The 16,730-nt window shown below is 37.4% G+C and overlaps 1 long non-coding RNA gene across 1 annotated transcript in view; it reads left to right on the top strand.

Annotated features, from left to right (window-relative positions):
* The window catches only part of LOC135208202 (uncharacterized), a 106,028-nt gene that overhangs the window by 51,569 nt on the left and 37,729 nt on the right, over positions 1-16,730 (top strand). The window contains exon 2 of the long non-coding RNA XR_010313125.1: positions 1,634-1,719. This is a non-coding gene — a long non-coding RNA (uncharacterized LOC135208202). The remainder of the gene's footprint in view (positions 1-1,633; positions 1,720-16,730) is intronic.

Genomic DNA, 16,730 nt, shown 5'->3' with positions numbered 1-16,730 from the left:
CTTTCTCATTCTACCATTGTGTGGGGAATGTACTACCTAATATCTCTTCAATACGGAATAATGTCTTCCATTCATTCACTGCTCCACACTCCTATTCCATAAAGGGTGTCAATGGCATAAAACGTCATTTTCTCCTGGTGGAAGTAAGAGCCAAGTCTTAAGATAACTGGACATTCATTGTAAACTGCTGCAGTATTATACTCCCTACTTCAGCAACCGCAAGGCTGCATATCGCCATCCTCCTGGTGAACTACTTCAGTATCTCTGATAAGGTCAATTATTTAAAGATTGCTTCTTATTATGCATCTCATATATTTTTACTTCAAGAGGAATTCTCTTTTGACATTGATATTTTCTCATGGATGGATTTGATGGAGTGGTCTACAGATGATTTAAATTTAAACATCTGGTCGGTCTCTGGCTGCACCCACTTTTTAGCCTTTCACTTTACGTCCGATCCCCTTTCCTTTCTTCCGTCTTGCTGTCCAACCACTCCAACAACGTCTTTCCACTCTTAGTGGTGAATGGTCTGATTTTCACAAATCGTCTATTCTATCGTAGTACATTGCGAAGGATCTCGATGAAAGCTATAGGGAGGTTGATGCTGAATTTACCTTCTGTAAATGACATAATCAGAATTTGCAAGGTAATAGGACAAAGGGGGTAGCTAATTTTACGGGCTTTTAACCTCCTTTGATAATATGAAGATAAGCAGTCCCTGATTGGCTTCTGCAAATATATCCATGGGAGCAACTTGTTTGATGATGCTGATTACTTGGATATCTTTCTTTGGGTTACTAGTTGTATTCGGGGCTTAGGAATTTGTATTCTTCTTTACAGAGGATGGAGTAAAAAGCAGTTTGGCTAATTATACAGCGGACAATTATTTTTCTTTTCCGAAGTTGCTTATCGGCTTCCTTGTTTCAGATTTGCAGTTATCACCTTTTTTGTAGGTTTCATTAAGGTCAAACAGCAGAGAATAAACAAAGTTTAATGTCTTGCGATTGTGTATATGCGAATATACACAGATATTAACAATAGCTTTAAGAAGGTTAGGATGGCCGTTGTGTATTATCAGTTGTGATTTTGAAGTGATGATATTAAAGGGATCACAAACTATGGTATCAGCATTAAATAGGTTTGTTTCAAATATATAAGTACACGGAAGTTGCTGTTCAAGAAGGGGGACCTATGTGTATAGCAGACCCTATACTCTGTTTTTTTCCATCTGTCCATCCGCCTGTGGTGTTTGCGCATGGTAATAATGCCTCTGAACGGGAAGCTGATCAACTCGCATTGTAGAAGATAATAGCAATAGCACTGAATTGCACAATTTAGTTTTTTGGTGGTGCGATTACAGTAAAAAAGGCAGGATATTTTGTTGGTTTTATCATTAATTTTCAGTCAGATATGTAATGGATAAATGGAAAATTTTCACAGTTTTGCTTGTGAGTCATCCACTGTTCAGTAAAGTTAACGATTGGTATTAGTAGACTGAAAGAACTACTCAAAGTGGAATGGTTATATTCTTTATTTACTAAATCAGCTACCACATGTATGTTACTTACCTTGATGGTTGGAATGCTTGCTACTTAATCACCTGGTGAATTTTATATTTTTCTGTCATTTACAGAGTCAACTTAGAACATCCGAACCCAGTAATTGGTGTAACCGGAATAGGTTTAGATTGGCACTTACTGATCGCACAGCATGATTAAGGTAAGTCAGTCAGGTACATAGGACTAATATTAACGTTTTTCTTTAAATTTATTTCAGAGGGTCAAGTTGTGTAAACGACAAACACTGATTGTAAAGAAAATATTGCGCAACTTGATTATTTCTTATGACCGCACTTGTTTTTGTATGTACACGTTCTTCGTTTGCAATGGCTTCCTCCCATAGCAGTGAAGGTTGTTTGTACATCGGCAAATATTTTCATTTGTCATCACAGTACATAGAAAGTTATAATGCCGTTTTCGTTTGAACAGGGGTTTTAATATGTGAAAAAACATTTGTATTTAGTACAAAAGATTGAGTCTGTATTTTTGGTATTTATATTTAACAGTGTCTGTCGTAGGCTTATGCATTATTATACTGATGAAACAAGTATATGAACTGTGTAACTACAGTAAATGCATTTGAAGACCTTAACGAATGTGCTGTGACACTGTTGTTATTATTATTATTATTATTATTATTATTATTATTATTATTATTATTATTATTATTATTATTATTATAATTTACTGTTAACATGTTGGGCTTACAAAATTCCTATTCAAACAGAACAACATATAAACTATTTCTCATATTCCATATTAATGTGCTTCATATCAGTCAAAAAAGGTTGAGTCACACCAGTGGGTCCTGAGTCACAGTGGCAAACAGTATGCAGGTCAGCGCCCCTAGCCGATGAGTAACTCCTCGGGGAGTCCTTGGAATGAGAGCGAGTGTGGAATAGGGCTAGGCCTTTTGGGATGGCCCCGTTGAATATCCACGGGCTGCTCCAGTTGCAAGAATTGTTGATTACATTCTAGATAGAAAAAGCGTCAGTTGACACACAAGTTTGGTGACTAGCAAGTCCGAGAACTTGGAATTGTTTAGGAATGGAATTGGAATATAAATTTAGGCAAGAGGCCAAGCCCTGGGACTTACGAGATCATTCAGCACTGAAAACTATTGAAATTGTTGTTAGGAGAGGGTGGAGAGTGAGATGTGAAAAGAGAATATGAACGGAGGTCGAGCAAAAGGAATGAAAGGCGTTGCGGCTAGGGACCGAAGGGACGCTGCAAAGAACTTTAAGCAATACCTGCAGTGCACCGTGCGAGGTGCACTGACGACACTATCTCGCTATGGGGAGAATTGTTTGGGGAACTCGGGATTCTCAATCCTTGAAGACTAAGATTGCCATGGTGATGCTTTTCCCGCGCATTGTGATTCATATGTCATTTCAACTGGAGAAAAAGACTTTTATTTTTAGCCGTTATTATTAGATCTGTTTTTACTTCTGTCTGATTATCATTGCTTGTGAAATAAGTGCAATTAGGCTCTGTTCCTCGATGGTGAGTGTTGTAACTTGAGCGTAAGAATAGACCTTAAGAGCGTAGGTGAAAGTAAAGATGATATGCGGGTAGTTGTCGTAAAGGTGATTGATGTGCAGATTAATTTTTATAGTTTATTGCCTGGTTGCCGTGTGTGTGTGTGTGTGTGAGAGAGAGAGAGAGAGAGAGAGAGAGAGAGAGAGAGAGAGAGAGAGAGAGAGAGAGAGAGAGAGAGAGAGTGTTGCCTGACCACCTTTTCTTTGATGAGCGCGACTTACTTTTATTTACTTGTATACTCTTATTTTTCGCCACAAATAATGAATTTTACTGACGTGGTGTGTGTTTATATATAAAAGATAAAAGGTAAAGATCTCGACATTTATAAGCCAGTTTTTCTTGTGGCTTTTAACTCTCAATTTTACTTGCTTTGTTGATTGTTTAAGGCTCACGTGAAGTGTGGTTTTTTTTTCATCTTTGGATCAATTTTGACGGCTTCTCTGTTAGTCTTACTTTCCTCACTTAGTGACCGAGATGAATATATGATTATATTCTTGATTATGAGGGAGACAGCGGTTGAATCAGTTATTCAGGCTTGCAGTCGTAATCTCTCGTCCCCGTAGTAGGGTCGTGTCGTCAGTGCACTGTAAGCATTACTTAAGGTTTTTTGCAGCGTCCCTTCGACCCCTAGCTGCAACCCCTTTCATTCATTTTACTATACATCCGTTCATATTCTCTTCCGTCTTCACTTCGACCCTCTCCTGACAATGATGTCATAGTGCAGCCTCTTTGAGGTTTTCCTTTTGTTACACCTTTGTAACCTTTTGCTCTCAATTTTTCTTTCAGCGCTGAATGACCTCATAGGCCCCAGCGCTTGGACTGTGGTTTAAATCCTATTGTATTAAGTAATCAATCGTGTTATATTTGATTCATACGGCTGTTCAGTTCTCGGAACCCAGGGGCCGTGAATCAGTCTCGCAGCTGTGGCTCTTTCCCTTTGGACAGCTGTGTGACACTTCCTCCTCGTGCAGGAGTGTCCGGGTCACTGCCCCCGAGTATCAATGACACCAACCAAACGTTTACTTTCGCTCTCAGTTGGAGTGCTGATGATTTCCGTCTAGACTTAACTTCGTGAGTGATTCACATAATTTATGGTTGTGTTTACTTGCTTATTCGCGATATACACATATATATGTTACAGGCAGACAGCGAAACCAGGCTATTTGGTGAACTGCCTGAAATTCCAGGTGGATAGCGTGATGCACTTAGGGACGTGTGGTCCCCCAAGGGGTTGGTACTAAACACGGTGAAACAGTGACTCACCTACATTGTTTTTTGCCGTGTTTAGTACGAGCCCCTTGGGTGCCAGATGTATTTCGCTGTGTTTCGTACTAGCCCCCTGGGGAATGTCCCTAAGAGCATTTTGCTATTTGCCAGAAATTTCAGGCAGTTCATGAAAGGCCTGGTTTGGCTCTCTACCTGTAACATATATAGATACATCTATAAAGTTATTGTATTTTGTAACGTTATTCTGCTTCCCAGAGAACATTAAGAGGCACTTTATTCACACTAACTGGTGAATCGTGTTTTCCTCAAGCTTGACCACTTAATACACCCACACAGAAGGCTCACCAGCGTAGTATTCAGCCCCTAACATTTAATGTATCATATATTAGTCAAACTATTCACCCTAAAACCTTCAGTCTTATCTCTTACATTTGCATATACGTAGCACAAGGAAGCCTATTCCAGAGAGATTTGATTCAACTGTCCATTCAGATATTCCCGCCTTCGATTCAAAAGGCTTTCCATGTCTCTTCCCAGTCTTTCTTTTATGCACATGCGGCTGCCATCCTTGCTTAACCTTCAGTGGCATGGTCGGCTTGGTGTTGGCGTGCCACCTCGGTGGCCGCGAGTTCGATTCTCGGGGATTTCATTGAGGCGTCCGAGATGTGTATTTCTGGTGATAGAAGTTCACTCTCGACGTGGTTCGGAAGTCACGTAAAGCCGTTGGTCCCGTTGCTGAATAACCACTGGTTCCATGCAACGTAAAAACACCATACAAACATCCTTGCTTAATGTTCACGTTCAATATATATATCTATATATATATATATATATATATATAATATATATATATATATATATAAATGAAAATTGTCTGATTGTCTGTTTATTTGTTTGTTTGTAGGTATGAAAATCCACATTTCTTGACCGATTTTGATGAGATATTTTACCATAGACTCCTCTCCCCCCCATGAAGGTTTAAGTCAAAATCCGAAATTCGAGGGCCATTTCTAATTGGGTCATAACCCACTCATTTTTTTGACTGATTGTGATGAGAGTTTTAACATAGACCCCCCCCCCCCCCAAATCTAGAAATCACCACGGGGGGGGGGGGGGGGGGGGGGGGGGAGACATCACTAGCACCAAAGAGCACTAAAAGGGGTGGGAGTGGGATGGGCTTCCCTGAAACGGGCTGGTTTGATTCTGTAGACTTAGGAACTTTACTAATTTATCATACCTAGTTTCGGCATACATAATATTTACTATTTGGAAAAGAATACTGTGGGGTGAACCATCAATGGCACCAAAGGGGTTGAGAAGGGGGTGACAGAGAGAGAGAGAGAGAGAGAGAGAGAGAGAGAGAGAGAGATGATGTTAGGGAGAAGACATAGGGAAAGAAACAGGGAGGGTTGGAGAGAGAAAGAGATTGAGAGAAAGGAGAGAAGAAATGAGTGAGAGGAAGTGAGAGTGAGAGAGAGAGAGAGAGAGAGAGGGAGAGAAAGTGAGAGTGTCGAGGGGGTATTAGGAAGAAGAAAGATGGAAAAAGTGTGTAAGATAGAGAGAGAGAGAGAGAGAGAGAGAGAGAGAGAGAGAGAGAGAGCAAGTTTATAAGTTACCATTCCGTTATCCCGGGCAGTGCCGGGTTGGACAGCTAGCATATACTTCTATATGTTACAGTAGATTTGTGAAATCAGGGACTTCACGAAATCCTTAGGGAATTCGTGAAATGATCAGTTCGCTTAGGAACATTTGACCTTCGAGGGCTAGTACTAAACGTGGCAAAACAGTGATTCATCTACACTGTTTCGCCGGTACTAGCCCTCGCTAATATATATATATATATATATATATATATATATATATATATATATATATATATATCTATCTATATATATATATATATATATAGATATATATATATATATATATTATATATATCTATATTATATATAAGATATATATATATATATATATATATATATATATATATATATATAGTATATATATATATATATACATTATATAGGTATAAAGGAAATATCGTTTTTGTAAGCCAGTTGCATACCGCAACGTTTGAACGAAATCGAAATTCTGTAGCAGGTTCTGTCAATGCCTGATACATAAATGTTAGCGAATTTTATTCATTTAAGTTGTCATAAGTTTATTAGGTTTAACTTACCTTCAGCAAGCTATGTACCAACTTCGTATGAATGAAGGAATGGTTTCGTAGTTAAGAGAAATACACAAACGACGAACTATCGCACATGTGGCATGAATCAGTACGAGTGAGGTGTCGCGGTAGAAACATCGGCGTCTACTAAACCCTTTATACAGCTTTTATGACACATCCGGATGGTAGCTACTTGTTATGATCGCCCTGTTCTCCCTGACCCCACCAACCAATAAGAGTTGTTGCCGGAGAGAGGGAAGTGTGCTGTCGGTCGATCCAAGTCGGTCGGTCCGTCCGTCCTCTTGGGTGTAATGTGAAATCAGGCATAACAACCGCCGGCCTTCTGAGAGGCGCTGCTCTTGGTGTTTATGTTACAGGAAGATTGAGAAACCAGAGATTTCATGAAATTCCTGAGATTTTTAGGGAATTCGTGAAATCACCAATTCACTGTTTCGCCGGGACTGTAATAGTACTGAACACGTCGAAACATTTGATTGCCAAGGGACTAGTACTAATACACTGTTTCGCAGTGTTTAGTACCAGCCCCACGGGGATCAAATGTTCCCAAGTGAATTGGTGATTTCACGAATTTCCTGAACAGGGTTTTCGTGAAATCCCTGGTTTCACAATCTTAATATAACATATATTCGTTTGTATTTTCCTTGGAGTCTCGTATGCATATTTCCCGTTTGGATGCTGGTGGTCGGTTTCTTGTGACGTTCATGGTTCAGAGGAACTCTTCGCTGTTGGATTTCTTTACATATAGAGCCTGTAGGATTCTGTATACCACTATTTTCCCTTTGTCGCTTTCACTCACCCGGTAGTTCAAGTTATAGATTCTAGGTATTTCTTTTATATGATATTTATATTGTGTACTATATTCGTAGTTTTACAACTGTGTGGATATACTATTACAAGAGCATAAATGTTTCTGTTGTGTCCTGTTCAAGTGCCTCATCCCAGTTATTTCACCATTTCATTCATCTTATACATATTTATTCCAGTAATCCAATGCTGCAGAAATTTCTAAAACTCACTTAGAATACTATCCTCCTGACTATCAGAAAGCCAGTTGTAACATCGGCGACCATTGGTCTGAATTGCTATATAAGAGTGACTGTTGGAGTTGAACATTTTTGTTATTGTAGTATATTAAATAGGTGAATTCGTAGGTGAAATATGGTAGAATCTCTGACTACTCCAAAATGCTTAAAACCATTTATATAAAGAGCGGTTCGAAGACTGCTGAATGTTGAGGAGGAGACGTTTTGGTGTGCATATATATATATATATATATATATATATATATATATATATATATATAGATATATATATAATATATATATATATATATATACACATATGTGTATATATTATATTTGCATAATATATATATATATATATATAATTATGCAAATATAATATAATATATATATAAATAGAATATATATATATATATATATATATATATATATATATATATATATATATATATATAATGTGTGTAGTGTATTTGTTTGTATGAAAATATGTATAAAATTTGATACATACACACAACCAAATCGATTTTTCAAGGCACAGATACAGACTTCCCGATTTCATTGAAATTTGCAAGAATGAGTCTTGTCTTTGATATATAAAATCCTTATTCACTATCCTTACACTTACGTAGTCTTCAAGAGCATTGTATTTAGCATCACACGCGTCTTGTGTGCTATATCCAAGGAGCCTGAGGTGATATTGTAGATTCATGAAGGTCTTCGTAACTTCTCTCAGTTGCAAGTAATCTTGAAGTATCCGTTAGCTCATTGTGTGATGAGATAGCTTCTTTCCTTACAGCATTCTGGGTTTCCAATTAGCAGAGTTACTAATGACAGAAGCCTCAACTAGTAGACTTCATTCATTCTTAGATAATTATGAAAATCCTAGGATGAAATTTCATTTTTTTTTTTTTTTTAATAAGAGTTGTGAATATTGTACTCGTTCATTTAGCCACTTCTTCAGTGGCATCTTTTTGGAATTATGAATTTTTGTTGCTTTTAGCATGCCAATTAAGGCCAACTCGTCATCTGTAGATGCCATGGCTACTATAGAGAATTAAGTAAGAAAACTCTATCGTTAGTGGTGAATTCGTGCTTGTACTGTCTTCCTGTGCAGGCAGACCTGTACAGGTATATCTGTCGTTCTTTAGTCACCACTGGGTAGAAAGTGAAAAAATTGGAAAGGAACTACTTTAGTATCCAGAATGCGTGAGATTGTGTGCAAGATATAAGTGAACGATGCATTATTGCAGTAGTATTACTACGGGTAAGTTTCTTGTTTAGGCACATGAAGTAACTAATGTTGTGGAAGTTTTCTACATGCGAATCATTTATGAAGCAAATCTGCAGACAAATTATGTGTGGCCTAAGATTTGGGAGACACTCTGGAGCAGTGAAATTCATTAATCTGAATTTTTCTGAGATGTAAATTTTGTAAAATTTTAATTTTGAACGTCATGTTTTCCAGTTTTTAGGGTTTTACTGAAAATTAGAATGTAGCTCCAGTGAAGGCCATGAGTTTATGGCTGAAACAGCTCCCACCAACACTTTATCCTTGAAGATTGGAAAAAGCACTAAAGTTTGATGTTGCCAGTAAGTTGTAGATGCCTCAGATGCATTAGCACTTGAAGAAAGTAGAAGGAAGACTGTGCCAGAAAAAAATGGTAATGGTATAGACATCCTGGAAGGACATGAAGTTAATTCATCATGGGGAGATGCAGACCACAACCACAAGGGAGGTCTTCAGCTGCCCCAACCTGATGTTCTCCCTTGTGATGAAAAACATTGGAAGATGAAAGGAAGCAGGGCCCGGCGTACTTTGCATGCTTGAATTCTGAGCTGGCATGAAAGCCTCTCAAAACGAACTTCGTCAGAGACTGATGGGCTCCCTTGTGCTGACAACATGGTTGTCCTTGGATGACCCAAGGAATGTGAAATAGGCATAGCATGGTCCGCAGATTTGGATTTGGAGAAAGGCTGGAAGTCTCCTAATATAAATTGTGCTGGATGCAGAAGAGAATTATGAGAAGCTTCCTGGCCTGTAAAACTGATTCATTTTCATTTTTCTGAGCTGTGAAATTTAATTTTTGAAGTCTTGTTTTTCAATTAACTTTGGGCTGCAGTCGCCTGTATATTAGAATGTCATTCCTTGTAAATTCTCGAGCAGCCTTGGTGGTGGTCGTGAGTTAATGGCTGAAACATCTGTTGCGAATGAACACTAAGAACATAATAGGAGTTTTTGTTTATCTCTTCAAGACTTCAGCTTTGAAGCTTGGAAGAAGTGCTGGATATATAATATATATATATATATATATATATATATATATATATATATATATATATATATATATATATATATATATATATATATATATATATATATATATATATATATATATATATATATATATATATATATATATATATAATATATATATATATATATATATATATATATATATATATATATATATATATATATATATATGATTATATATAATTATATATATGTTTATATATACATATATATATAATATATATATATATATATATATATATGTGTGTGTGTGTGTGTGTGTGTCTGTATATATTATATATATATATATATATATATATATATATATATATATATATATATATACACCAGATACATATGTAATTGTAATAGCCACAGTGCCCTTTGAACTTCTTGAATTCCTCACACTTTTTGGGTGTGCTTGTCACTACAAAGCCTGAGATTCATATGCAAGAAATAGAAATATAAAGCAAATTCCGATGTCTGGGGGCAGGATTCAAACCCACATCCCGAGTTTCAGCATGAGGTCACGTTGCCGACCTGCCCACGAGAAGGTTAAAGGTCTTGCTGCTCATAATTACAAATACATATCAAATTAAAATATATTTATTAGAGCTGGAATAGACCTATTCCTACCATCTTGGCAGAGTGTGTTTATTTACTTTTATTGAGAACATTTATTGTCAGTAATTTGCTTTTAGCTACCTTTTTGGGTGGGTTGTCCCTAGCCTCTTCCTTAAGTGTAATATTTGAGTAATTTTTTAGTATTTTTATTCAAGGTTTTGATTGAAATTTTATCGTTTCACCGATCGCCATGTACGCTGTTTCCGGACTTAAAAATGCAGCTGGAGGAGTTGTGAAACGTCGGCTTATTTTTATAAAATTCACCAAAGATAAGGACTTTCCTTGATGCCCTTAGATAGATGTAGAGATAAATAAGTGCTGTTTTCGTGTTTTTAAATGAGAGAGAGAGAGAGAGAGAGAGAGAGAGAGAGAGAGAGAGAGAGAGAAATGGATTCACCAATGATAAGGCCTATCCCTGACCCCTTAGATAGATAGGTAGATAGTACTGTTTTTGTGTTTTTAAATGTTTGTGTGTGTTTGTGTTTGTGTGTGTGTGTTTGAGAGAGAGAGAGAGAGAGAGAGACGATTTCCCTAAGATATGGACTTTCACTGACCTCTAGATAGATACATACATACGTAGGTACTGTTTTTACATTTTTTAATATTTATGAGAGAGAGAGAGAGAGAGAGAGAGAGAGAGAGAGAGAGAGAGAGAGAGAGAGAGAGAGAGAGGATTTCCCTAAGATATGGACTTTCACTGATCTCCTTAGATAGATACATACATACGTAGGTACTGTTTTTGCATTTTTTATATTTATGAGAGAGAGAGAGAGAGAGAGAGAGAGAGAGAGAGAGAGAGAGAGAGAGAGAGCAAAATGTTGGGGTGTGTGTACGCTCCTTTGCGCCCCACCCCTGAGGTGTTCGGTTGTCGTCATGCACGTGCCGAGTTTCCGATTGTTTGATGATCTTGCCGTTGGGTCTTGGTGTTGGGGCTGTTGTTGCTGCTGCTGTCATTGTTTTCGATGCGTATTCCCAGCGAGCGTTTTGGAATGACATTCAACTTCTTGATGATGGTCGCTGAAGAAGACGGGGGCGGGGTTGGGAGAATGAAAGAAACGGGGTCATAAAATGTTTTTGGAAAGGATGGATAGGTTGAATGAGTCAAGGTGAAAGTAGAAGTGTAGAGAAAAACTTCATTATAAATAACATGGAGACTTTACCGGCTGCTCTATGAGCAATAGCCCGTGCTGGCATACGGCAAACTTAATAAAAAAACAGCATGAGAAGAGGTATTGAATGTAAATTAAGGTGGGCGTATTGAGGAATATGGGGTAAGGGCGGGCCGAAGGTACTGCAGTGGGAGAAGTCTTGAGAAACCTCATTTGAAATTGAACGTTGAATGCCATGGTTAGGATGTGAGGACTAAGGAATAGGGGAGAAGAAGAAAAGCTAGAAACAGAGAGAGAGAGAGAGAGAGAGAGAGAGAGAGAGAGAGAGAGAGAGAGAGAGAGAGAGGAGGGTTGAAGGGGACTTGGGTTGTATTGATCCTTTAGTTTGTCAGCGAGGCTCGGATGGCCCACCATCCCCTAATCGTTCCCTGCCTCCCCGCCTCCACCCACGGCGCCCTCTACCTCTGATTCCTCCCCATCACCCGATTACCTCAATACGCCCCCCTCCGTCCTTCATATATATATATATATATATATATATATATATATATATATATATATATATATATATATATATATATATATATATGTATGTATGTATTATATTTATTATTTCTTTTATCACGCACAGAAACATCATCTCTCTTTTTTCCTATTTTTCTCCTGTCATGAGTTTGCAGCGAGGGGAATCTAAGAAAGGCTAAATTGAGCTGAAATAGGAAATGGCACACATTAACAATTAATATTGGCAATTCGGAAATGGGGTTTTCTTTTCTTTTTCTCATGCCTCGTTCTTTTTTGTTAAAAAAAAAACTTTGATAAGAAACACCGTCTCGAATAGAAAATGAGAAACACGCAAACCGATAAAAATGTTAAGTTGAATATTTTCGGAAAAATGAAATGTTTGTCCATGAAGAGGTCTGTAAGACGTTGCATCTTCATTTACCCAGTCCTGTATGGAGAGAGAGAGAGAGAGAGAGAGAGAGAGAGAGAGAGAGAGAGAGAGAGAGAGAGAGAGAGAATTTTCTGTCCCTTTACGAGAGTAGTGCAAAAGTCTTGAACTGAATAAGAAAAATTTGATTTCCTTTATTTTCGAAATGCAGTATTTGGGATTTATGGGGTGAATAATGGTTTCTTATTGTGAATGAAATGCATTGACTTATTAGGCTTGAAACAAAATTGAAATTCTACATTCAACTGTTATTGTTGAATTTAGAATTACTTTTTTTCACGTAAATGTTATATCAAAAGCTGTACCATATGAGGCATAGGATTTGATGTTAATTCAGTCTCAAATACTGTTATTATCTCCACATTAAATGATGTGAATTACGGTGAAATGTATTTTTTAAAGTTTACAAAAATTTGGCAAGAAAAATAATTTACATCAGTGTTAGAAAAATTTATTGTCTTAATTTAGGTCTCTCTCTCTCTCTCTCTCTCTCTCTCTCTCTCTCTCTCTCTCTCTCTCTCTCTCTCTCTCTCTCTCATATATATATATATATATTCATATATATATATATATATAGATATATAGATATATATATATATATATATATATTATAGAATGTATATATATATATACACACACAAACATACATATATAATATATATATATATATATATATATATATATATATACACACACACATATATATAACACCAACATGGGTTACAGCAAGACAATCTCCCTCTCTCATATATGTAACGTTTCGTGCCCCAACACATTGGCACATCATCAGTTTGGAATTAAAATTTTATTTGTTTAAAAATATTAAACTAAATTAAAACTATTAAGTAAAAATATGAATTTACATAGAAATATGCCTTTTTGACAAAAAGCTGACTAGAAGACTACCTATCAGGTCAAAGGAGAAGAGCACAATGACTCTAGAAACGTGAGGACCGACCGAACGACACTTCAGGCCAACGAAAGGGGAGGGGCAGCGACGTCATTGTTTAATTCAGGTGATAGGTGTTTCATGTAACGTGACTCAAGTGTTGTTAGAAAGGATGCTTGGGTTGTTGAGGTAAGGATAGAAAAATGTGTTTTTTCAATAGGAATCTTACACCTTGATGCATGCGTTCGAATACTCGAGAGTTTGGGATTCGATATCCTAGATCCCGTTATATAGCCGAGTCCTATGTGACTACAATAACGGACTTGCAACAATCTCCTCGTTGAACCAATATAAGTACCAACGCATCTTGGGGATTCATATTTATAGATTACATTAATTGAAGAAACTGCGTATGTATTTTGGATTTACAGGGATTAGGGTCAACCTTAGAAAACCTAATTCTTTTTCTATAATATTTTGTATACTTAGGCGAAGGTTATCCGTGTGGATAAAGGGAATGGATACGTACATATTAAGTTTAGGTACGATGAAAACTAGTTGGGGTGGAGATGCGTAGTTAAAAATGAAAGGCGAATCTTGCACAGCAAGTTCGAGTAGTGTCTCTTCAATTGTAAGGATAAGATGCAAATTTTTATGTTATCTAATGTAATTTATAAATATGAATACCCATGATGCCTTGGTACTTATATTGGTTCAACACGGAGATTGTTGCAAGTCCTTTATTATAGTCACATGGGACTCTATTGGATATCGAATCCCGAACTCTCGAGTATTCGAACGCATGCATCAAGGTGTAAGATTCCTACTGAAAAAACACATTTTTCTATCACTACCTCAACAACCCAAGCATCCTTTCTAACAACACTTGAGTCACTTTACATGAAACACCTATCACCTGATTTACACAATGACGTCTCTGCCACTCCCCTTTTGTTGGCCTGAAGTGTCGTTCGGTCGGTCCTCACGTTTCTAGTCATTGTGCTCTTCTCCTTTGACCTGATAGGTAGTCTTCTTGTTGCCGTTTTGTCAAAGAGGTCTATTTCTAGGAAAATATATTTTCATTTTATTTTATCGTTTTAATTTAGTTTAATGTTTTTAAACAAATAAAATTTTAATTCCAAACTGATGATGTGGCAATGTGTTGGGGCACGAAACGTTGATAAATCGATCATGTGAGCCGTTGTCCTGATGGAACCCCTGTTGGAATGTGTAGCTGTTTGCCTGCCGTCAATACATATATATATATATATATATATATATATATATATATATATAAAATCTGTATATATACATGACTGTGTATATATACATATATATATATATATATATATATATATATATATATATATATATATATATACACGTATATATATAATTATATACGCATAGCTGCATTTTAACTGGAAGAGCACCAGATGACTGCAGTACGAGAGAGCTTTAGACCGAAGAAATTACCTCTGTCGTAGATAATAATAATCTCTCTCTCTCTCTCTCTCTCTCTCCTCTCTCTCTCGGGGGGGGGCGGGTCTCTCTCTCTCTCTCTCCTCTCTCTCATTTTTACCAAAGTTTATTAGAACTGCTTCCACATCGATGCATGAATGTCTCTTCTTTGTCTAGACAAATATGGGAGAGTCTCGCTCTTTCGAGCCTTAGGTGGTTTTGTTTCTTTGTATGTGGCATTATCCAAAAAAATACATTATTGGTACAATTAGAGAGAGAGAGATTATTAGTTCATTTGCTTTGGTGTGAAATATTCTGTTCGCAAGGCGATTAGAAGCCATACTGGATTCAGAGCAATTTATTCTAGTCTCCCCCTCACTCAGCCAGGCCCTCCACGTGTTGCTTACTGACCCGCATCCGTGTAGTTGCATATCAGTTTACCATAATTTGTGAGTGATGTTACACGGCAAAATTACTGGAATGAATAATTGCAAGTGCTTAGAACAAAGAGCGAGTTGTCTACGCACCCGGGGCGGCAGACCAATGAAAATGGTACACACGAGATTAGTAAGAGGTGATAAGACCGTTATCACCTCCTTATTTTTCCACTTGACTAGTTTTAGGAGCCATTTACACCACCGATAAAGAAAAATTGAATATTTCTCGAGCTTGGCAAAAACTACAGAAATTAAGCAAGCAGAGTTGCCTCCCAGTTTGAAAAATCTGCTTTGCCTTTGGATTTGCGACTTTCCAAGTCTGTGTCAGACGGTCCCTTTGGGGCAAAACTCAGTAGTGTCAATGTAGCTCTAATGCTGTCCAGGTGATGGCTTGGGTTTTAAAGGCAGGTTGGTACCACCCGAAACCAGTATATCTTCATGAGTGACATGCGTGATTTTGCAAAGATACCATGCATGAATAATGCTGCTTTGCCGAGGGTCGGGTGTTGGGGAATGAGTGACTCATTGTAACGTAAGCAAGGATCAGATGCAGGTTGTTATGGGATGAGTCGTATCTAGAGAATTTAAGTTGAAGGTTTCTTACTGAGTTTAGCGCCGAGATCTTTCATGAATCTGCTTTCGTGTAAACTTGCTCTTTCGATGGAATTTTTCTTAGTATTACTCTGTCAGTGTTTACACTTATCCTTTTTCCAAGTCTGGATGAATGAGTAGGGTTGGTTATTGTGACCTTGCCTTGTTAAAGAACTTCCAATAAATCATAATGTCTGAGGCAAGTGGAAATGGATTATAGCGAGGCCAGAAAGCATGCCACTAATTGTACCGTGCTTTTGATTTTGATTTTTAACTTTTGGCGTGTAAGCGGATGGAGTGCAGAAAACTCGCCTCATGTGATGCCCTATTAAAATTCCAATTTCTCATTTTTAAGGCCTAAGGCCTACAGTACATAACGTGATTCAACGTTAAGTCATTATTTTTGAAAGTTAAGTTCGGTAACCTGAATTATTTAAGGGGATTGTGTCTGTTTGTAGTATTTGTATCTATTTGGAGTATATCGGCATGTATATATATATATGTACAAAGGACACATGCACACAAAAACGGTTTGTCTAGTCAATGCAGGGGTGGGTCAATGCCAAGAAACACCAGACACCGTCGGTACACATACCCTTTAACATGTGTCGTGCAGGGCGCGATGCTGGTAATAATTGCTAAGAACTGGAATGGGAAGAGCCATCTTTTTTGGCTGTCCCGACGAGGGAAATGAATGCGTAGCTGAAAAAGGTTATGAAATTTAGGTAGTACAATTCCCAGTTTTTTTCCGAGCATACATCCCACACACTATAAGCCTCTCGGTTATGCTACCGGTGCCATATTGCATCATTTTACTTGAAATGCAATCCACTCCT

Source organism: Macrobrachium nipponense, chromosome 35, assembly GCF_015104395.2.
Source record: "Macrobrachium nipponense isolate FS-2020 chromosome 35, ASM1510439v2, whole genome shotgun sequence".
Classification (NCBI taxonomy): domain Eukaryota; kingdom Metazoa; phylum Arthropoda; class Malacostraca; order Decapoda; family Palaemonidae; genus Macrobrachium; species Macrobrachium nipponense.
This window is presented reverse-complemented; position numbering and strand designations above follow the sequence as displayed.